The sequence below is a fragment of the Heteronotia binoei genome, chromosome 2 (genome assembly GCF_032191835.1).
Source record: "Heteronotia binoei isolate CCM8104 ecotype False Entrance Well chromosome 2, APGP_CSIRO_Hbin_v1, whole genome shotgun sequence".
Classification (NCBI taxonomy): Eukaryota; Metazoa; Chordata; class Lepidosauria; order Squamata; family Gekkonidae; genus Heteronotia; species Heteronotia binoei.
In genome coordinates this window covers 104,954,353-104,978,660 of record NC_083224.1, presented here as the reverse complement: position 1 = coordinate 104,978,660, position 24,308 = coordinate 104,954,353, and the positions used below count along the sequence as shown (strand labels likewise).

The following is a 24,308-nucleotide window of genomic DNA, read 5'->3' as shown; positions in this document are numbered from 1 at the left end:
ACCAGATTCCTGGAAAGAAGCTGTTATTTCATTAATACCGAAAGAAGAAAGAGACTCCACAAATGTTAAAAACTATAGGCTTCTGCATAGACTTTTGTAAGGTAAATCACATCTCCAAATGTGATGCTTTCTCCATGCTGTGGGTACAACTACTTCTGGGAAAGGTGGGCTGTGCTTGGTTCCTGTCCACCTTTGATCTTACCAAGGGCTATTGGCATATTTCCTTGTCACACAGGATGTGAGATTGACAGCATTTTTAATGCCCAAAGGACTCTTTTAGTTTGCGAGAATGCTATTTGAACTTTATGGGGTAGTGGCTGTGTTTCAGAGAGTGATGGACCAGGTCCTCCAAGCGCTGGACACTGTGTAGCTGCATACATAAATAACATCATAATTGTTAGCCCTATCAACTTCAAGAGGGGTGGGAGTTTCTTAAAAGTGAAATGTCAAAAGCACAATCACAAATGACTCCTATGAGAAGGAAAACTGGGAGAAACCTAAAGAACCCAAGGTGGCTCAATAAACTGCTTTCTAAGGACTTGGGAAATAAAAAAGATGCATTTAGGGAATGGAAAGAGAACCTTATAACCAGGCCTGGCGCTATGGTTTTCAGCGCCCCAGGCCAAAACCTGTTGCTCTCCCCCGCAGTGCATTCGTGCGCACAAAGCGCATGTGCCCGATGACGTCTTGATGATGACATGTCACATCCCCCTGAACTTTGTAGAAGTCTCCTGAGGCTCAGTGAAGTTCCGAGGCAGCGCGCATGATCAGAACCCAGCTCGGAGCGAGTGCATTGCCACACCCCCGAACTTCACCGAGGTCTCTCGAGCCTCGGGTGGCCTCAGGGAAGTTTGCAAGGCAGCAAGCATGGGAAAGAGGGTGCCTCATGGTGCCCCTAGGCCAGGCCGCGCCCAAGGCTACTGCCTACTTGGCCTACACCCATGCACCGGTCCTGCTTATAATGAAGGAGGAGTAGAAACAAATAAACAGTGTTACTTGTAGAGAAAGAGTTAGGAAAGGTAAAGCTCAGTATGAGCTTAGGCTAGTGAGAGATGCTAAAAGCAACAAAAATGGTTCTTTTCTTATGTTCAAAGAAAGAAAAAGAGCAAGGACATGGAGGCCCCTTGCAGGGACAGGAAAGTGAAATTGTAAGAAGTGATGAAGAGAGGGCAGAACTGCTCAGTTCTTTTCCTTAGTCTTCTCTTGTGAGAGAAAAGGTGTTCAACATAGCAAAAATAGAACACATAATGAGGGAAGGGAGTTGCAACCTAGGATCAGCAAAGGGGTAGTAAATAAATACCTAGTTTCTTTAAATGAAACTAAGTCCTCAGGGCAGATGAACTACATCCAAGAGTACTAAAAGAACTTGTGGATGTAATTTCTGAGCCTCTGGCCACTATTTTTGAGAATTCTTGGTGAACAGGTGAGGTGCCAGAAGATTGTAGGCGGGCAAATGTTGTTTCCATCTTCAAGAAGGGGAAAAAGGAGCATCTGGGGAAGTACTGTCCCATCAGCTTGATGTCTATACCTGGAACAGTTTTAGAACAAATCATCAGTCAGTCAGTCCTTGAGCAATTAGAAAGGATGGCTGTGATTACTAAAAGCTAGCATGGATTTCTCAAGAACAAGTCATTTTAGACTAACTTGATCTCTTTTTTTTGAGAAAGTTACTACCTTGGTGGATCTGGGAAATGTTGTAGACATAGTTTATCTGGATTTCAGTAAGGCTTTTGATAAGGTTCCACATGATATTCTTGTTGATAAGTTGGTAAAATGTGGTTTGGATCCTATTACTGTTGGATCTGTAACTGGTTGACAGATCACACCCAAAGTGTGCTTGTTAACTGTTCCTCATCCCCTTGGAGAGAAGTGAGAAGTGGAGTGCCTCAGGAATCTGTCCTGGGACCTGCTTAGGTTAATATCTTTATAAATGATTTGGGTGAAGGAATAGAGGAAATCAGGGATCATTTTGTAGAAAAATAGGTGGTGGGGCTCATCCAGGGATTGGTATGCTGTGCTTCTGTGAGCTCCTGCTGAATTCAAGGCCTGGAGGGAATGCTGATTAAATTTAAGGAAAGGAAAGGTCCCTTGTGCAAGCACCAGTTGTTTCTGACTCTGGGGTGATGTTGCTACCTGAAAACCCAGCTTCCATCAGGGATTGAACTCAGATCATGAGCAAAGCTTAGGACTGCAGTACTGCAGCTTTAACACTGCGCCACAGAGCTCTTAGATTAAATTTCAAGATGATACTAAATTGGGATGGGTAGCAAATACAGTAGAAGACAGAGTCAGAATACAGGATGATCTTGACAGGCTGGCAAATTGGGCTAAAACAATAACATTAATTTTAATAGAGATAGATGTAAAGAATGAAAAAAATCCAATGCATAGTTATAGGATGGGGGAGATTTGTCTTGGCAGTAGTATGTGTGAAAAGGATCTGGGGGTCTTAGTAGACCATACATTGGACATGAGTCAGCAGTGTGATGTGGTAACTGAAAAAGGCAAATGTGATTTTGGGCTGTTTGAACAGTAGTGTCCAGATCAATGTTCCCTCTAAGCTGCAGAGTCTTGTGAGCAAAAATTCTACTTTGTGAGCTACTGGCATTAACGTTGTGAGCTACTGGCATTAACGTTGTGAGCTACTGCATAAATTAGTGTGTGCTCTGGGGTCATCCTTCCTGAGCTAAGACAAAAATGTGTGAGCTGGAGGCTAAAAATCTGTGAACTACCTCACGCTAACTCAGCTTAGAGGGAACACTGGTCCAGATCAAGCAAAGTGATATGGTTAGACCTCACCTAGAGTGCTGTGTTCAGTTTTGGGCACTGCTATTTAAGAAGGATATAGACAAGCTGGAACGTGTCCAGAGAAGGGCAATGAAGATGGTGGGGAGTCTGGAGACCAAGTCCTTCGAGGAAAGGCTGAAGGAGCTGGGTATGCTTAGCCTGGAGGGGAGATGACAGAGAGGTGATATGATTGAAGGGCTGTCATATAGAGGATGGTGCAGAGTTGTTTTCTGTTAGAAGGTTGGACCAGAACCAATGAGATGAAATGAAATCTAAAGAGTTTTTAACTAGATATTAGAAAGAACTTCCTGACCATTAGAGCAAAATAAACAATTTATTCAAAATCATAAAGTGTTGAAGAAGAAGAAGAAAAAGACGAGGAGGAGGAGATCGGATTTATACTCCACCCTTGACTATCCAAAGGAGTCTCAGAGTGCCTTACAATCTCCTTTCCCTTCCCCTCCCCACAGCAGACACCCTGTGAGGTAGCTGGAGCTGACAGAAACTGCTCCAGAGGCACAACTCTGTAAGAACTTGTGAATGATTCAAGTTCACATCAGCAGATGCGTGTGAAGGAGTGGGGAATCAAACCCTGTTCTCCCAGATAAGAGTCTGCACACTTCACTACACCAAAAGGGGTCTCCCAAGTGGCCCATAATTGTTGTATCATCATTGTCATAATTTCCCACTGAAGCAGGCTCAGGGCGGGTTACAACAAAATTAAAACAATTTAGATGAAACTAAAATACAATAAAACCCATTAAAAACCAATACAGTCAGCTAAAATCCATCCAATAAACTTTGCCTCGACAAACATAGGCAATTCAACCAGATCTGGAGGCCACTCAATCCCTAACGCTGTGTGGGGGTGCCCAGATAAAGAACATCTTCCGCCTCAACTGAAAGCCTGGCAGAAGAGCTCTGCAGAATTGCAACAGATCCCACAGGGCCATGATCTCCATGGGGAGCTCATTCTACCAGGCAGGGGCCAGGGCCAAAAAAGCCATGGCCCTAGTCAAGGCAAACTGAATGTCTCTGGGACTCGGGACAACCAGAATGTGTTGGCTAGCTGATTGTAAAGACTGACATGGCTCATATGGGAAGAGGCAGTCACAAATTTATGTAGGCCCTTGACCATATAGGGCTTTAAAGGTAAGCACCAGCACTTTGAAGTGGACCTGGTACCCAATAGGCAGCCAGCGCAGGTTGCGGATCACAGGATGGATCTGTGCCCATATAGGCAATGAAGTCAACACCCAAACAGCTGCATTCTGCACCAGCTGGAGTTTCCGGATCAGAGCCAAGGGCAGTCCCACATAGAGAGTTACTATAGTCCAGCCTGGAAGTGACCATTGTATGTGGGTCATAAGAGTCAAATAATAGTCCAGCAGCAAATGAAGATCCAAGAATGTCAAATCCTTACATCATAGGTAGTCAAGCACAGGTAGAATAATCCAATAATCAAATGCAGATCCTCTCCAGCTATGGGAATAGACTCAGTAAATGATGACAGGATCCTGTTTTGAGGAATCTCTTTCTCAAGTCAAGTTGCTATCATCCAGGGGAAAATAACCCTGTAAATTGGGACCATAATCAAAAGACTCCATCATGCATCATCTGCTGCATATAAGTTTTTCATGTCACAATAACCATTTATTTAACAAGCATCATCAGTGCTTGTTGTGACAAGAAGAAATTATATGCAGCAGATGATGCTTAATTGAGACTTTTAGACTTTTGGTCTGTAATGTAAGGATTTAACATACTTTCAGGATCTTCATTGTACTGTTACAGTTATTAAGAACAATTTGAACACGTTATAATGCTTTATACATTATTTATTTTGGCATACTTCAGGCCATGGTTTTTATTTGTTTATATTGTTCCTTTTTCTGTGATTCCTCCTTTCTTTTTCTTGTTGATTCTGTGAACTTAGTCAGATCATGAGAGGGAGGGCAGGAAGGGTTGCATCAGTGTTTCATAGAAGGGTTGTGGCCCTTTCTTAGATGCCCAGGGAAATACTAAGCAATTTTCTCCAGGCCAGTTTGATAAGGGATTATGGAGGGTTTATGCCATCTTCTGAGCATGGAGCAGGGGTCACTGGGGGTGTGGGGGGAGGCATTCGTAAATTTCCTGTATTTTGCATGGGGTTGGACTAGATGACCCTGGAGATCCCTATGATTCTATTCTAAATTGAATAGTGCCAGACCCTTCAGCCTTTCCTCAGAGAGAAGATTTACCTATTCTGTACTTTTCCCAGTTCTGTGATTTCCTTTTTGAGAATTGCACACATTATTCCAAGTGAGGGTACACTATAGATCTATAAAAGGGTATTATAATATTGGCTGTTTTATGTTCAATCCCTTTCTTTTTCACAGCTAGAGCACACTGGATTTACATTTCCATTGTGCTATCTACTAGGAATCCAAGATCTTTTCCCCTCTAAGCCTCAGCAAGTTCCCATTAGCCCAGGGATGGCCAACAGTAGCTCTGCAGATATTTTTTGCCTACAACTCCCATTAGCCCCAGCCATTGGCCATGCTGGCTGAGGCAGAAGGGAGTTGTAGGTAAAAACATCTGGAGAGCTACCATTAGCCACCCCTGCATTAGTCTATTCTTGAAGTTGGGATTTTGTTCCAATATTCAACACCTCGCACTTACCAACATTCAGCTTCATTTGCCACATTGTTGCCCACTATCCAAGGTGTGGAGGTCCTCCTGAAGCTCTTCACAATCATTCTTGGTTTTCAGTATCCTGAATAATTTTGTGTCATCTGAAAACTTTACCACTATGCTACTCACCACTAGTTCCAGATCATTTATGAACAAATTAATAATAATAAAATTTTATTTATATCCCGCCCTCCCCACCGAAGCGGGCTCAAGGCGGCTAACAGCATATTCATATAGTTATACAAAGGTTTAAAATCATATTCATTTTAAAACATTCCAATTTAACAAAATACAATACAAAAAATTTTCAGGTGCTAATTCTATTCATAAGATAATGATGCAAAAGTCACCCAACATCAGTCGCTCAGCCGGCAAAGGCCATCCTGAAAAGGGTGGTCTTGCAGGCCCTGCGGAACTGGTCAAGGCTCCGCAGGGCTCGCACTTCTTCCGGAAGCTGGTTCCATAGGTGTGGAGCTGCGATAGAGAAGGCCCGTGTGCGAGTATTTTGTAGTTTGGCCTCCTTTGGTCCGGGAATAGTCAGCTGGTTCTTCCCTGCTGACCTCAGTGCTCTCTGGGGTTCGTATGGGGAAAGACAGTCCCTCAGGTAGGCAGGTCCTCGGCCATATAGGGCTTTAAAGGTAATAACCAGCACTTTGTAACGAACCTGGGAAGTAACTGGCAACCAGTGCAGTTTGCGTAGCCCCAGCTGTATGTGCTCTCACTTTGGGAGCCCTAATAACAGCCTAGTCGCCGCGTTCTGCACCAGCTGTAACCTCTGGGTTCGGCACAGAGGCAGCCCCATGTAGAGGGCATTACAGTAATCCAATCTTGAGGTGACCGTTGCATGGATCGCTGTTGCTAGGTCCCCGCGCTCCAGGAAGGGAGCCAACTGCCTTGCCCGCCTCAGGTGGAAAAATGCCGACTTGGCAGTGGCTGCTATCTGGGCCTCCATTGATAATGAAGGCTCCAGTAGGACTCCCAAGCTCTTGACCCGGCGTGCCGCTTTCAGTGGCACACCGTCAAAAACCGGGAGAGGTATTTCTCTCCCTAGGGCACCGCGACCCACGCAAAGGACCTCTGTCTTCGTCGGGTTCAGCTTCAGCCCACTCAGCCTAAGCCAAGTTGCCACGGCCTGCAATGCCAGGTCCAAATTCCCTGGAACTCAGTCAGGCCGGCCATCCATTAGCAGATAGAGCTGGGTATCATCTGCATATTGGTGACACCCAAGCCCATACCTCCGGGCAATCTGGGCAAGGGGACGCATATAGATGTTAAATAGCATCGGGGAGAGAACTGCTCCCTGCGGCACCCCACAATCTAGTGTGTGCCTCTGGAACAGCTTAGCCCCGATTGCCACCCTTTGTCCCCGTCCCTTAAATACTACCAACTGCAATACCAATCCTTATGGGTAGGGATGGGCACTACATTTTTGTAGTTTGGTTCATGGTTCACAGTTGAACCACTATTACGTTTCTACTAACTTGCCTGGGACAGATGTTAGGTCGACCGGCCTGTAATTTCCTGGTTCACCTCTGGATCCCTTTCTAAAAAAATGGTGTAACATTTGCTACTCTCCAATATTCTGGTATAGCAGCTAAATTTAGTGATGGGTTACATATATGGGTTAGTAGATCAAGCATCTGACATCTGAGTTCCCTAAGAACTCTTGATGTATGCCATCAGGACCTGGAGACTAACTGGGCCCACCTCCCCCAACCCCAGCCGATAGGTCTATAATGTTATCTCTCATAACCTTACCTCTTCAGACTCCCTTTCTAAAAATAGTGCTGTGGCATGGATACATATCACACCTTTCCACAGTGAACACAGACGCAAAACAATTCATTGCATTTGTCTGCCATCTTCCCATCTTCCTTTAGCAGTCCCTTTATTCCTTTGTCAGGCCCAACTACTTCTCTGGCTGGTTTCCTGTTCCAGATATATTTAAAAACATGTTTATTGTTTGTCTTGGCAATCTATTTCCTAACCTGGGGAATACATTCTATCTGGGCTTCAATTAGTTTAGTAGGGTTTTAAATAGCTTCCAAGCATCCTCTAGGAATTTGATTCTCTTGTGTTTCCCTTTCAGCTTCCTTTTACCTATTTGCTTCATTTTTTAAAGTTCTCATAAGAAGTATGGTCTAACTAGATTAGATCATTGATCCATCTAGTTCAGCATGCTGTCTCATATAGTATCCAACCACTTCCTTTAAGGGTCCAACAACAGTGTATAGAGGCTGAGGCCTTTCCCTGGTGTTACCTTCTGGCACTGGGATTCAGAGGTATTCTGAATGTAGATCTTCCCTTTAGTCATCATGGCTAGTAGCCACTGATAGACCATGAGTGCATGTCTGACCTGAGTCAACTGAAGCAGTCAACTACCATTGATTATGAAAAAAAAAATTGCACCCCATAACAGAGAAATGCAACAAAAGAGGCGTCTTACCCATTTCTGAAAATACTTGATTATCCTGTGATGACATCAACTAGGTATGATTTGTTCAAAATTCTGAGGCTCTGTTCAAAGATAAAGCAAAGAACTATCATGACAAGAGTGAGTTTCATGGAAAATTTATTTTTCTTCACATGTAATTGACATTTGGCACATATTTGGATGGCCAACGTATTTTGAAAAGTTATTGGAAACTGGTAAGTTTTCTTTCAATGTGACATTCTCTTTGACAGTGTTTGAAAGATAACAGGAATCCTATCAAATCCTTTTCCAGGGGTGGCCAAACTGCGGCTTGGGAGCCACATGTGGCTCTTTCATGCATATTGTGTGACTCTCAAAACCCCCACTGCCCTGTTGGCTGGCTTGAAGAAGGCATTTGTCTCTTTAAATCACTTCTCCAAGCCAAGCCAGGTGAAAGATTGGAAAATGCATTTAAAGTTAAAGTTGCTTTCTTTCCACCTCCACCCTCTATTTGCCTGCCTGCCTGCCTCCCTCCCTCCCTTGCGGCTCTCAAACATCCGACGTTCATGTCTTATGGCTCTCAAACACCTGATGTTTATTCTATGTGGCTCTTACGTTAAGCAAGTTTGGTCACCCCTGTCCTATACTGACAGGCTCTTATGGTAAGACAGTAATATAAATGTATTTCTGTCTAAATATATGGCTCAAATCCAAAGAACTGCAGGCAGTGTTCAACTTATCAAATAGGGACTTCTTCCTCCTTTTTTCCTGCTACAGCCTATTAGGCACACTTTCAAATGAAGTTGGTGGGGCTCTCCAGAAGTATGGGCCATGTGGCATGGGAGGCTATAGTACAGGGGTGTCAAACATTTGACCCGTGGGCCAAACCTGGCCCACACAGGGCTCAAATCTGTCCCCCAAGCAACTTCCTTCTCCTACTTCATCTTCCAAGGCTGCAGCTGCACCCTAGCTTGCTTTTTTCCAATTTCCCACAGTGACTTTTTGTTTCCTGCCTCTTGCTACCCCACCCCCTTACACACAGAGAGCCACAGGTAGAGAGAATTCTGAGGCTGCTTCCTGCTTTGTGTGCGAGAGATACAAAGATAAGCCTCTCTCTCTTATGTCCATTTATTCTTTGCATCCTCCTGGATGGAACTGAGACCTAGGTTTCTGGTCTCATTACCAGTGCTGGTATCTCCACGCCTACTACCACTCTGCATATCACACCTAATCCTATCAAGCCTGCTATTGTCATTCACTTGCTATTGTCATTTGGCATCTGAAATCACCTTTATATAGCTTATATCTCTGATATCTCATGTTACATTTTATGGCAATCATGGCTTGGCCCAACAAAGTGATATTTATGTCAGATCTGGCCCTCATAGAAAAAGAGTTAAAATAACTCTGCCATAGCAGATATAGGAAATGGATATGAATCAGAGAAAGATACTTTCTGATTTCAAAGGGAGGACTTTGCATCCAGGGCTATATGTTCATATTAGATTTACATCCTGTGAAAATCAAAGACTTGAAGAAATATATAGACTTTCATGTTTACATGGGTATAAGCTTTTCTGGGTAAACATAATTTACCTCCCTGACTGCCTACGTAATTTCCAGTTTTAACCATGGTAGTTTCTGTGCATTGTTGGATATTGTAGTATAGCAGTCATTCATCTCATAGATTGTTTTGTCTACACAGGAAAACCAAGTTGTGAATTGTTATTATAGCACAATAGAGCAACATCCAATGATTCAGAGATGCATTAAAACCCATCTTTTTTCTTGCTTTTCTTTTTATATCACTAATTTTGCATAGTGTCTTTTGATGATGAATTTAAATATGTTGTGCTTATAACTGCACATTGTTAGCACATAACTAAAAATGATAAGACTAAATAAAATCATGGCTTTATAATCTGTTAAGTAGTGTGTCCTGACCTACATTTTTAAAATAAAGTAATCTGGGTTTGTGGATCAGCCATTAACTAAATGACACAAATTAGGTTTGTGCCCATCTCTATATTGAGGAGTTTTAGCAAATTATGAGTCATGGTCTTCTTGCTACACTGAAATTAGCAAGTATGTGTCATTTGACATTGTTCATCAGTGAAATAATGGGAAGGAGAGCTTGTTCATTTTAGTTTGTTCAGTAGTGTGTATAAAGGAGATGCAAATGGATCCCAGCAAGGTCTGGTCTTGGTTAAATGAAATATCCAAATTCAAAGAAGGAATGGACTGAAGAGTAGTTGTTGTGGTTACCTTCTAGTTAAGAACTGTAGTGATTAGGGATAGGCACAAACCAAATTGTGAACCAAAATTCTTCATGATCTGAGCTCAGTTCATGGTTTGCAAACCTTGGGTCATGCCATTCTGCCTCCAACAAGCCCCCACAAACCTCCCAGGTGGTGTGTGTGGCTTGCATCAGTAGTGTCGCACCCCAGGCGCCCCTCCCAGTCTCCTGGTGCAGCCGTCATTCCTCTATCCCGGGCGGCCCCCCTCGGGTACTTTGTAGGTGTTCTCCGGAGGTCTCAGAAACAGGGGTGGGAGCCAGGTTACTTAACCACAGGCCCCCGTTCCCCTTCTGGCTGTGAAGCGGCTCCTGTCCCTCTCTCTCTGGAGGCAGCCTCAATAAGCACCGGCCAGCTTCCTCCCCGACCTCCTGCCTCCCTCTCTTTTATCCTCCCGTCCCAGTCCTTCCCCCTCCTGGTTTCCAACCCGCCCTGGCTCCACCCCCCTTCAAAGCCTCGGACACCCAGGAGACGCGTGCCGGGGCTGGGCTGCCTGGGCGTGCCTCGGGCGTCCTGGGCCTCTGCAGCATGATGGGTGCGGCATCTCCCGCCGCCGCGGGTCAGGCGGCTCTCCTCCTCTTTGCCCGGCACTGGGCTTGGCTTCTCCCTCCTGCTCCCCGACGTCTCGCTCTGGCTACGCTCCTTGGACCCGAAGACAAGCACGTCGGCTGTGGGGCGTTGCTCGGGCCGCCGCCGGGGCTCCGTCCACCCAGGTGAGCGGCGGGGCCACCGCTTGGGGTGGTATGGGAAGCTCTCGGGGCGGCGACGGGGAGGGGAACAGCTGGCGAGCATAGGGGGGTCCCCCTCATGCAGTCCTCGCCCAGGCCAGGCGGGACACACCCCCTCCCGTGTCCCTTGCTTCTTGGCCTCCTCTTCAAAGATCCTGGAGAGGTAGTAGGCCACGCAGTGGTCTGCCCCAGCTTGATGGTGCACTGTGAAGGAAAAGGGGAAAAGAGACATATACCAGCGGAGGACATGGTCATTGGAATCCTTCATCCTTGACATCCACAGCAGGAGGGCATGGTCCACCATCAACCGGAATGGGTTGTTGGTGAGGTAGAACTTCAATGCCCCGACGGCCCACTTGACCACCAGGACCTCCTTCTCCACCATGGAGTATGCCCGCTCAGCAGGCAGGAGCTTGCGGCTGATGAATAACACCGGGCATTCGTTCCCGGGGCTCCCATGGAGCAGAGCCACCCTGATCCCAGTCCCCGAAGCATCAGTGTGCTACACAAAGGGCTGGGAGAAGTCTGGGTTGCGCAGCACAGGGTTGCGGGAGAGGCTGGTGCGTAGCGTCTCAAACCCTGCATCCTGGGCCGGTCCCCACTGGAGGATGTTCGGGCACATCTTCCGCAGGCTGTCCGTTAATGGGGTGGCCACTGCCGTGAAGTTGGGGATGAATTTACTGTAGTAGCCCGCGAACCCCAAGAAGCGCCGTAACTGCTTCTTGGTACGCGGGCGGGGCTGTTGTTCCAAGGTGACGACCTTCTCCGGCAGGGGTCAGAGCTGGCCCTTCCCCACTAGGAATACCAAATATTTTAACTGCTGGGAGCCAAGGCGGTTCTTCCACGGGTTGGCATGGAGTCCGGAGGCATGCAGGGCTTGGAACACGTGGCGTAGGTGGAGCAGGTGGGTCTCCCAGGTGGGGCTACATACCACAATGTCATCTACGTAGGCCCGAGTGAAACCCTCACACTGGGCCAGGGCCTTGTCCACCATCCGCTGGAACGTGGCCGTGGCCCCATTCAAGCCAAAGGGCATACGTTTGAATTGGAATAAAACTTGGGGGGTGGCGAAGGCGGTCTTTTCCCTGTCAGCCAGGTGCATGGTTACCTGCCAATAGCCCTTGGTAAGGTCCAAGGCAGAGAGGTACCGGGCCTCCCCCAGCTGGTCAATCAGGATATCCGCCCGGGGCATTGGGTAGGCATCGAATTTGGCCAGTTTGTTCACCTCCCGATAGTCCACACAGAAGCGCACGCTACCATTGGGCTTCAGCACCAGGACCACCAGACTGCGCCACTTGCTCTGCGATGGTTCGATGACATCGAGGTGCAACATCTCCTCCACTTCCCAGGCGATGACGTTCCAGCACTTCTGTGGTACTGGTCTCCAACGGGCTTGTGCCACCTGGCCTCGGGGGGTTACTACCCGATGCTTGACCAGGGTGGTTAAGCTCGGCTGATCGGAGAACACTGTCGGGCACTCGGCCAGGACCTCCTGAAGGGCCTACCGCTGGCTGGGTGTGAGTGCGGCGTCCAACACTGGGCCCCCCCCTCTGCGATTGTCCAGGGCAGGGTTCCATCCTGGAGCTCACTCGGGTCTTCGGCCAAGAGCCCCTGCTCAATCCCCACCTCCCGCTGCTCCCATGCCTTTAGGTTGTTCACATGGATGGTCTTTCTTTGGCGGGCACGGGGCCCACATTGTACTTTGTACGTCAGGGGACCTAGGACTTGGATGAGTTGGAAGGGTCCCTACCATGGGTCCCCTTGGTTCTGGCCCATCACTCCCCTGTGTACCAGGACGTCGTCTCCCACCTGGAACGTACGGGCCTTAGCGCCCTTGTTGTAACGTCTCTTCTGGGCTTCTTGGGCTTGTGCGAAGTTCCCCCGGGCCTCCCGCCTCACATCTTCCAGGCGCTCCTGCAGCTGCCTGACATACTTCTCTGGGGTCTTCTCTGACCCTCCCCTGCCTTGTACCCGCTGTTCTCCGAGCAGGCCTAGGATCCCCCGGGGTTGCCTACCATACAGCAGCTCGAATGGGGAATACTCCAGGGACGCTTGGGGCGTCTCTCGGATGGCAAAGACCAGTGGGTCCACATAGAGATCCCAGGCTGTGGGGTGGTCATACGCTGTTTTCCTTAGCATGGCCTTCAAGGTCTGGTTCATCCGCTCCACCAGCCCGTCAGTATGGGGGTGGTGGACGGAGGTGAAGAGCTGCTTGTTGTGCAGCGTCTGGCACACCTGTCACATGAGGCTCAGCATGAAGGGCGTGCCTTGGTCTGTGAGTATCTCCCGGGGCAGCCCTACATGCGCGAAGTAGTGCATCAGGGCCCTGGCCAAGGCCGCACTCTTCATGGTGGGCAGGGGAATACCTCCAGATAACGAGTGGCGTAGTCCATGAGGACCAGAATGTAGCGGGGGCCCCGAGGGTGCGGGGTAGGGGCCACACAAAGTGCATGCCACCCACTCGAACGAGACCCCCACTACCTGCAAGGGGGCTAGCAGGGCTTGCGGCTCTACTCTAGACGTTAGGCGTTGGCAGATGTCGCAGGAACGACAGTAGGCCTGGACCTCCCAAGCCACGGAAGGCCAGAAGAAGTTGGCTAACACCTGGATCGGAGTACTCTTTACCCCCTGGTGGCCCGCCCATTGGTGGTCCTGGGCACCCTTCAGGACTCCTGGCCTGTACCAGTGGGAGACCAACAGCTGTTTCCCAGGGCCCAATTGCCCTTTTACTTCTCTGAACCAAACGCCTTCTTCCCTGATGATCCGAGGCAGGTGCCAGCTCCGGCGTTTATCTACAACCACCCCATGCCAGACTGCTTCGTGCCGCTGCAACGCCTCCAACACCTCCTTGTCCTTGGCCTGAGCTTTCACAAACTGCGGGTCCACTGGCCACGTCTCTCGGCTGCCCATCGTGGGACGTTCTGCGGTAGACGGGCCCTCCCCTGGGTTGGTATCCTCCGTCTCCACAGCGGGAGCTGCAGCATCATAGCCAGCCCCGGTGGGCTGGGCTGGCCCGGCTGGCCGGGGTTCACTGCCTCTACGATGTCCCCATAACACGGGGCATCCCGCCCGAGTAGTACTGGGTAAGGCAGACGGGTCACCTTGGTGACCAGTACGCTACAGTAGCGGCCCAAGTATTTCAACGGGATGGACACCACTGAGCTCTTTTCAACATGCCCATGGACGCACTTGATGGCGGCGGTGTGGATGACGGGCAGCGGGGCGGTCACCAGGTGGGCCCATACCATGGACAGCGAGCTACCATTGTTGACCATGGCCTACAGCTGCCACCCTCCCAAGGACACCGGAATCGTCCGGGGGGGGGGGCGAGCTCCCACCTCGGCGGTTTGCCAGGACTCTTCCCAGCCCGCATCGCATTCCATCAGGGGGCACTCTCGCTTGAGATGTCCCCACTGGCCGCAGGTAAAGCAGGGCCCTATGTTCCTCACCAGGTGGCGGGCCTCTGGCGGTGGGCATCCCTCCTTCTCCCCTTCGCGGCCTCCAGGGCGTAGACTCAGTCCGGGTAACGCCGGGCATCCTCCAGGTCCCCACCATCCAGGCGTGGCGCAGGCTGGTGGCAGTCATGCTCGTGCTCGGCCTCCACGGTCCCCCATCCTGGGCGCCTTTCCCGGTGTCGCTCCCGGGGCTGCCCGTCCGCCAGGCTGGGGAATGCCCTTCCCTGGCTTACCGCCCTCCGTGCGGGGGGGGGGGGGGAGGCTGCGGTGGCCGGCGGCCTGGAAGTTTTCCCACAGCTCTTGGACCTCACTGAGGCGGGTCAGCTTCCAGCAGGCCACCAAATGGTGGGTATGGGGCGGCAACACCTGTAGCAGCTGTTTCACTACCACCACGATGTGCCCCCCGTCATCGGTGGTGGGGTTAAGCCAGCGGGTGGCGGCATCTTTGAGGGTCGTTATTGCTGAGCGCGGTCAGACCTCTGCCATTGGTAGCCAGAACTGAAGCTTCTGGTGGTGGGCCTCGGGCGTGAACTCCAGGCGGTCTAAGATGGCTGCCTTGAGTGCTGTATAGTCCGCAGCCTGGGCCCGTTCCAGGGCTTTCATGGCAGCTTGGGCCTCCCCTGTCAAGTAGGGTCCCAGAATAAAGGCCCACTGTTCTCTGGGCCAACGAGCGGCCTCGGCCACCCACTTGAATGCCTCCAGGTAGGCCTCGACATCATCCTCCACTCCCAGCTTCGTCAGAGGGGGCCAGGGGCTTCGTCCGGCTCCAAATGGTGTTGGTCCCGCCGGCTCCGTGTGGGCCGGGATCGCTTGGTGGAGGTCCCGCACGAGGGTGGCTTGAGTCACCGTCTGCTGTTGGGTGACCTCCCATAGAAGCTGTGCCTGGTGGTCTGTGAGCCACTGCCCAAATTGGGCTAAATCCATGGGGGCAGGGTTGGTGTCCATAGCGGACATCAGCTCCACTTCTATCACGGAGTCTTCACTTGCTTTGTCAGTTGACGAGTCGCTGGACTCCGGCTTGATGGGTGGGGTCACCGTTCGACCCGAGTGCCACCCGGGCGGGGCCGGAATGTGGGGGCATAGCCGTCCTAGGCTTGGGGTGGTGCCTGCATCCTCCACCACATTGTCGCACCCTGGGCGCCCCCTCCCAATCTCCCGGTGCAGCTGTCGTCCCTCTATCCCGAGCAGCCCCCCTTGGGTACTTTGTGGATGTTCCCCGGAAGTCTCAGAAACAGGGCTGGGAGCCAGGTTACTTCACCACAGGCCCCCGTTCCCCTTCTGGCTGTGAAGTGGCTCCTGTCCCTCTCTCTCTGGAGGCAGCCTCAATAAGCACCGGCCAGCTTCCTCTCCGACCTCCTTCCTCCCTCTCTTTTATCCTCCCGTCCCAGTCCTTCCCCCCTCCTGGTTTCCACCCCTCCCCGGCTCCACCCCTCTTCAAAGCCCCGGACACCCAGGCATCCTGGGCCTCTGCAGCATGATGGGGTGTGGCGTCTCTCGCCGCCACGAGTCAGACGGCTCTCCTCCTCTTTACCCGGCGCTGGGCTTGACTTCTCCCTCCTGCTCTCTGACGTCTCGCTCTGGCCACGCTCCTCGGACCCGGAGACAAGCACGTTAGCTGTGGGGCGTTGCTCAGGCCGCTGCTGGGGCTTTGTTGGCCTAGGTGAGCAGCGGGGCCGCTGTGGGGGCTTGGGGAGGTGTGGGAAGCTCTCGGGGCGGCAACGGGGGGGAACGGCTGGTGAGCGCAGGGCGGGTCCCCCTCGCGCAGTCCTCGCCTGCGCCGGGCCGGACAAGTAGACACATTGGTGCCAGTGGCGGGGCCTGGAGAAGACATTTTAAAATAACTTTAAATACCTTCTCTGGCATGGCTTGCCAAAGCTTTTTAAAGCAAGATCTCCCCCACCCCTTTCATTCTGCTGGCCTTGGGAAGATGAGCCCAGCAGAAAGAAGAGAGGGAAGATCCACAAACCTGACTCAGTTCATTAAATGGGGGAGGTTTGTCCTGGTTCATAGTTTGTTGGACCTCATGAACCACAAACCAGGACGAACCTCCATTTTCCTGGTTTGTGCCCATCCTTAGTAGTAATATTAATACAGTCATCACTTTTTAAAGCAGAAGTATTTATGCCTTTGGCATGCATTCCTATTTTAGAAGAATATTTCACTGTTTATATTAATAGTTATTCTGTGAGTTGGCTGCAGATATGGGTGCTCACCAGAATAAAAACACATGAAAGAAGACTGATGCCCTTTAGCATGACTGAACAGAATCCCTAGAAGTTAAGCTTTTCATTTATTTAGAAACATTTATTCTCCCAAACAAGCCTGTCCTTTTTACTCAATGAACAGAAATGAAAGGCTTGATTTTTCTGTGCTCACTCCTGCAAAATTGTCAGGACACTCTAATTTGGTGGTCTGGCAATGAAACCTATCTATTTCGATAACTTCCAGTAATATTAGAATGGCAACAGTTTAAAGTTCCATTTTGTAAAAGAAAACAGTTCATTTATTTATTTATTTATTTATTTATTGCATTTATATCCCGCCCTCCCCGCCGAAGCAGGCTCAAGGCGGCTAACAACAACATTAAATCCACAATAAAACAATACAATAAAAACAATTACAATAAGATCAATTAAAATTAACAATTGCACTTTAAATACTAAACAATTTTTTAAAACAGTTTTGGTGCTAAGTTCCATACCATGATGTTAAGCAGCTCTGTACTTTAGTTGAAGGCCAGACGAAAAAGTGTTGTTTTACACGCCTTGCGGAATTGGGCAAGGTCCCGCAAGGCTCTAACATCATCAGGGAGTTGGTTCCACCAGTGGAAGGCCGCAATAGAGAAGGCTCATTCTCTGGTAGCCTTCAGTCTCGCCTCCCTCAGCCCAGCGATTTCTAATAGGTTTTGTGATCCAGATCTCCGTACCCTCTGGGGAATATATGGGGAGAGATGGTCGCTAAGGTAGAAAGGACCTCAGCCATATAGGGCTTTAAAGGTAATAACCAGCACCTTGTAGCGAATCCAGAATACTATTCATGATTCTTCCCCCACTCCCACCCCGCCCCAGAACAAAGCATCTGTGTCATTATAGCATGTTTATTGTCTAAAAGTGCAAAGCTGTTGTAACCTAGCTTTTTAAAATATAAGAACATCCCACTCTCAGATTTGTCCTTCCAGATGCAAGGTTCCTGATAAACCTTAGTTACATCCAGGTTTTTGTTTTTTTTTTTAGCAGGAATGCAGTTCCGGCTGGCTTGGCATCAGGGTGTGTGGTTTAAAATGCAAATGAGTTCCTGATGGGGTTTTTCTAGCAAAAAAGCCCTGGTTACATAATTAATTTGCTTTCATTCTCGCATTAGATTAAACATATAGCTGAATAGCTGGCCAGCTTCCAGTTCTGGGCAATGAAAACTATCTTTGGAATGCTTTGGATACAAAAAGAAAGAAACGTGCAGACCAGACCATTAGGAGGAGTGTTGAGTGATAAGAAAAACTCTCAGTTGTCTGGGGAATGACATACTTGTTTATCAAGGTTAAAAAAGGAGGTATAATTCATATTTGGTACACTGTAGGTATATATAATTTTCTTATCACTTTTAAGTTTATATGTAGTGCTGAGGAGTTGATGTGGAGCTTTGTCCTGAAAGAGAAATGTAGCAGTTTTTCTATTGAATGATTTATTTAAAAAACAAAACAATGCCAGGCCAGGTGAGCCAACACCATCCTAATGGCTTTGTGAAGGCCCAGGTCACGGCAGCTAGAGTGCCTTCCTTGTTTTTCTCACTTCATCCTTCAAAGGGGCTGGGTGCGGTTAGGGAAGGCAGCCCAGCAAGCCACAACACCTCAAGTCTCTGTGAAGCCAGATGGAGCATTGTGGAATTGTTTACTGCCTGTTCTTCCTCCATCCCTGCCTTTTTCCAGGAGGAAGATATCCAGGGCAGCAGAGTGAGCTGGGGAGTGATTCCATAGCCATGACAACACTTGGGGCTGCTGCTTGCCCCAGCAAGGATCATTTTGTGTCCCACGCACCCCTAGCCCTCAGGTGCCCTGTGCATTTGTCAAGGACTGATTCCTCACGGGCATTTACTCCACCTCTGTGCTTCTCCTTGCATTGGCACAAGCCAATGATTTCCCACCAGTTGCTCCACAGTTCCTCTTGCTTCAGGGCTCCTTCCCATTCCCGTTGCGGCAAGTGGAACTCCAAAAACCCAGCATCCTGTTGCTGCGACAGTAATAGGAAGGAGCTGTGATGTAAGAGGTGCTCACAGAGCAACTAGTGGGGAATCCATCATTTGAGCCAGCACAGGGAAAAGTGCGGGTACAGAGCAAATGTTGGTGAGGAATCAGTCTACGTCTACTGCTTTCATGATAAAGTCCTTAGACATGGCAGGCACTTCACTTTCCATTCCTTGGCATAGACTATAAGATATATATCAGTGTCACTTCGGAATAGTGTGTGTATATATACATTAAATATATATATTTATATGTACATTAAAATGTATTTGCCGATGCAGAAGTGCCAACCCTATGAATTAATGACCTTCAGAACATCTTGTCGTTAACAGCCTTATGCTGGTCTTGCAAACAGAGGGCTGTGGCTTCCTTTATTGAGTCAATCCACCTCCTGCTGGGCCTTTCTCTTTTTCTGCTGCCTTCAGCTTTTCCTAGCATTATTGTGTTTTCCAGTGACTCTTGCCTTCTCATGTGACCAAAGTACAATAGCCTCAGTTTAGTCATTTAAGCTCCTAGGGAGTGTTCAAGCTTGATTTGATCAAGACCCCACTTAGTTGTCTTTTTGGTGGTCCATAATATCTGTAAAACCCTCCTCCAACACCACATTTTAAAGAAATCAACTTTCTTCCTGTCAGCATTCTTCATTGTCCAACTTTCACACCCATACATAGTAAACGGGAATACAATGGTATAAATTAACTTGATCTTGGTCACCAGCAACACATCCTTACCTCAAGGATCTTTTATAGTTCCTTCATGGCTGCCCTTCCTAGTTGCAATTTCCTTCTGATTTCCTGGTTTCAGTCTCCCTTTTGGTTGATGCAGGGCCATCCACTAGGCGACCATAGGTGGTTGACTATGGGCATGACCCGGGGGGGTGCGAAATTGAGTGACCCCCTTCTGGGGGCAAGGGGGGGAAATGAGCAAGCGAGTGAGGAAGGGAGAGCCACTGCCATTCCAGCTCACAAATAAAGGTTCTGTCGATCAGCTGATCGGTGGACCCTTTCGGTGCCCTCCCGCATGTTTTAAATCATGTGGAAAGGAAAAGGAGGCAGAGGTGGGGGTGTGCATCTAGACATGTATCCGGATCACAGCACCCACAGGCCATATTGTGCTGTGCCGCCACAAACTCTGGCTGGCCAGGCACCTATGAGGGGAAAGACCAGGGGTGGGGATGTGCTTTGCCCACAGAGGGTGGGGGCAGGGCACTGTGGTGGGCACAGCAGGGCACTTTAGTTCCGGTGCTGGGTTGATGATGCCACCAAAGAATAGAAAATCTCAAACAAGTTCAATTTCTTCATCATCAGCCTTAAAGGTGTATAATTCCCCAGTACTTTTGTCTTCCTCATGTTCAGTTGTAATCCTGCTTTGGCACTTTCTGCTCTAACCTTCATCAGTTGTTTCAAGTCTTCACTGTTTTCTTCCAGTAATGTGGTGTCATAGGCATAACTCACATTTTTATGTTCTTTCCATATATCATACATATATATTCTATGGTGTTTTCTGCTAAAAAAAAAAAACCTATCTTATTTTTAAAGCATCAGAACAGAAAATCTCATGTCCAACAGATCAATGAAATTAAACAGCCACCTTATAGGCACTGTTACTCAGTGTTTACACACAGAGGGTTACACACTTCTAAACCTACTGCCTTCAATGGATTTAGAAGGTCTGTTTAGGATTGCATTTTCCTTTTAACTTTCATATCTCATTCATTTGAGGAATTTTGTATCAATGGATTATATTTCTTGCTTTGAGGTTTTTAAAATTCATGTTGAAAAAAATTATACAAAAACCCTTATAGATATTCACGTCATGGGGAGGAGTGGGAGGAGGGTGGACTGACAAAAGCATGTTTTCCAATTTACTGGAAGTAGGAAGAAGGTTCTATGAGCAAAATGCCTTTGGAAATAGAAGTGCATTTTTCCTAGGTTAAATAAAAATTAATTCCTGGTCACAAGGTCTGCCACATTCTCTCTTTGATCTGCATGTTATTCTCATGTTCTGGTAGCATGAACAAAAAGGATTTTAGTGCTAAAACTGCAAGATGTGTGTGTGTATGTGTTAAAGATGATAAAGGTTTAAGAAGAAAAACAGAAATGTTTTCCCACATGTTTGAAACTCTCAGATGTCTCAAAAATGTCACAACTATGTCGTTTCCGGAGATATATTTTAAAAAAAAACTTTTTTATTTACATATTCCTGAACATAATTAGTACATTCCTGCTGCTTTATACTAGATTAGATTACTGATCAATTTTGCTCAGTATTGCCTGCTCTGACTGCTCTGAGTACTCTCCAGCATCTCAGAAAGGGTGTTTCCACACTAGGCACCCGAGATTATTTACCTGGGAATGCCAGGGATTGAGCCTGTTTATTAAGCTTGTGCTCCACCACTGAAACATGGTCCCTCCAGGAGAAGACAGTAAACTCTATGTCCCAAAGACACCAATAGGACCATTTAGTAATGGCTAATCTCATTCCTTAGCTGCTGAATTTTCCAAGTGAATCTTCACCTGCTATGTGGTGAGAATACCTGGATCTGGCAAGACTGTGGTATTTTCCCATTGCAAAAAATAAGGCAGTTAATGTAGCCATGGTTCAACTCTACTTCTAGACTGATGTCCAGGCTGCCATGTCCTGGTCTCTCCCAGTCCTGCGGCAACCCGGCCTCGCCAGCCCCCGGGCCCTGCAGGAAGGGATGGGGGTGACCGCGACAAGACCCAGCAGCTGGCAGAGTGGCCCAAGGCACCCCAGGGCCCTCCTAACTGCGGTGCTTCCTCTGGGCATCCTGGAGGCTCAGTGGGGTAGCGGAAAGGCCCAGGCCCAACAGCCCAGTGTAGAACAGCTCTTGGGCAGCAGCCCCACCCGCTGGGCGTGGCTGCAACAGTCTCTGGCCAGCCCAGGAATGCCAGAGTGGGAGGGGAGGCAGCGCAAACAGTAGCGGGCATGAAGGAGCCACAACGACAGATGTGCCCACCACGGTGACCGCACCACACCTGGGAGCCTTCCCAGAAGGCAGCATTCATGGAGGGCCACACAGGGAGGAGTGGAAACAGCTTTCATCAGAAGGGGAGCCAGCCAATGGAGGGGGCAGTGAGGTGATGGGCAGGAGAGCACTGGGCTGGAAGGGGGTGGAGCACTGGGGAACGGAGGTGTGAAGCAATAAAGGGGGAAAATGCTGACGGCTGGGGAGGAAGATGAAGGCGGAGAGGAACAGGCTAATCCAGAGACATTGTGTTGTGGCTGTTTGATATATGGGTTTTTCATGGGCTCATATCGCACAAAACTATATACTCCCAAGTGAAATCATAAATATGCTGTATATCAATAAATAACAGAGTATTTGTCGTGTTCCTTTCTGTAACATGTAGCAAAGTTTTGGAATCTAATATTTCCAGGATGTGGGACATAGAGCTGTGCCAGCAAAAAAATCATAATGGAAAAGCCATTGCAGTGACAGAAGTGCTGACTCTGTTAAAACCTGAAATCTATTGTGTGTAGATCTTCTGTTAGGAAGATTATAACAGTTTAATTGCAGATTGGGTGGATGTACTCTGGAGGCTCTGGTGTATGAATTGCAAAAATTGAGCGGCTTTAGTTTCCTTTGCATTGCCGAAAGGGGCAGTATCTGCACTTCAGGGACAATGGAGAGAGAATGTCATTATATTAATCCTAAATGTGGTTTATTTTTTAGTGATCTGACCTGTATGTTTTGCAAAACTAAATGACTAAGAGGTTTAGAAATAGCCCATAGACATAATGTTATGCAGTTGATACCACTGCAGCAGCTATGAGCAGACTCTGTCTCTCTGTCTCTTCTGATTTGCTAACCTGCTATTTTCCTTCCATTCCCTCTTTTCTTCGATTTTGGCTCACACATGCATTTTGCATCAAAAATGAAACTTTTGCAAAGTAACTTGAGAAACTTTTTAACCTACTACTTTTATAATACTATAATATATAATTGTATAATACTATATTTTATAATATAATATAATATAATTTTTATATTATGCTTAATGTTGTAAAAAAGTTTTATTTTTCCCCTTACAACAATCCTGAGGTAGGCTATTAATGTTCATATTTCATAGGTAGGGGTAATCATTAATTCATTTACAAAATGTATATCCCATTATTCTGCCCCATCAGCACCACCAAGGCAGCTAACAGTTAAAACAAACATTATGAAACACATACAAACAATTAAATACAAAATGTTTGTCAAAGGCTTTCATGGCCGGAGTTCATTAGTTGCAGATTTTCTGGGCTATATAGCAAAATAGTTGCAAAATGGAAATTCCAAGACCATAGCCATACAGCCCAGAAAATCTACAACTAATGAACTTTATAATTAAATACAAACCTAAAATACATATTTTGAAACACAGAAAAGCAGTAATTAAATATAGGTCAGGAAGGAGGGATTACCGAGGGAATGCCAGATAAAACAAACAAGGAAACCCTCTTCACCTGCTGGCAGAAGACAGGGGGACAGACAAATATCCCTGGAATGGAAATTCCACAGTTTTAGTGCCATAACTCTCTGTCTGCTACCTGCCTAATCTCAGAAACTGTGGGCACTGGAATCAGCACTTCAGAATATGTCCATAGTGATCAGATAAATTCATATTGGAGAAAATAGTCCTTCAGGATAGACTCAGGATTGCCACGTCTCTCACTGTACTGGGAGTCTTCTCACTAGCAACCTGTTTTCCTGCTACTGCTTGGAGCAGCTGCAGGAGAAAAATAAACAAAACCCCATCATCAAACCAACAGCATGATGCAATTTCTGGAAACTCTTAGAGAGGAGTGACATCACTTCCAGGTTTTCCTAGAGGGGGGTGTCATGCTGTCAGCAATGGCAACCCCCATGTCACCACCACCACCCACAGACTCCCACCAGTTATCAGGCAATACCTGGCAACCCCTAGGTATGCTGATCCCAAGCTGTATAGGGCTTTAAATCATTTTGAACTGGGACTAGAAATAAACTGGGAGCCAGTGTAGATGGACCAATACCAGAGTGATATGGTCCCCATAACCCATTCCAGTCCACATCCTGACTGCAATATTCAGTACCAGTTGAAGTTTCTGAAAGCTTTTCAAGGGCAGACCCACTGTAGAACATATTGCAGTTATATAGATTTTTACCAAGGCATGCACCGCAATGGCCAGATATTTCCAGAGTCTCTCTCAAAGTTTAATATGTACACTCCTGGTATGCATACCCTCCTTTCTTGGATAGATATCTTTTTACAGAAAGAATTGGTAATATGTGTTAGCCTGGAAACTTTAATTTAATTTTAATTTCGATTTATGCCCACCCTATCCCGTAAGTCATGTGCGCATTTAGGGACATTCTTACAGTTTTGGTTAATAAGGAACATCTTGGTAAGTTAGTTCACAAATCTTGGGACAAAGAGATGAGCAAGCAGCAGAAACTCTACTGTCCCACACTATCCACCTTTATTTTCCTTGTTGCGTACTAAGCTATACTTAAATTGTTCTGCCAGATGATATAAAGATTCATAAATCATAGCAAGCAGGCATTTTCCACATCCAGATCATATATTTTAAAGCAATTTTGTTAAATGAAATGCTTTGTTGATGTGTTAGCACTAAAGTCTCCCTATGCAGATAATGTCTGCAACAAATTTTCACAATATAATTTTGTAATTTATTATTGATAAATCTGGTCCTTTGAAATGTCTCCTGCAT

The 24,308-nt window shown here is 47.5% G+C and overlaps 1 protein-coding gene across 1 annotated transcript in view; it reads left to right on the top strand.

Moving 5' to 3' along the window:
* The window catches only part of TRABD2B (TraB domain containing 2B), an 835,032-nt gene that overhangs the window by 553,143 nt on the left and 257,581 nt on the right, over positions 1 to 24,308 (top strand). The window lies entirely within an intron of this gene.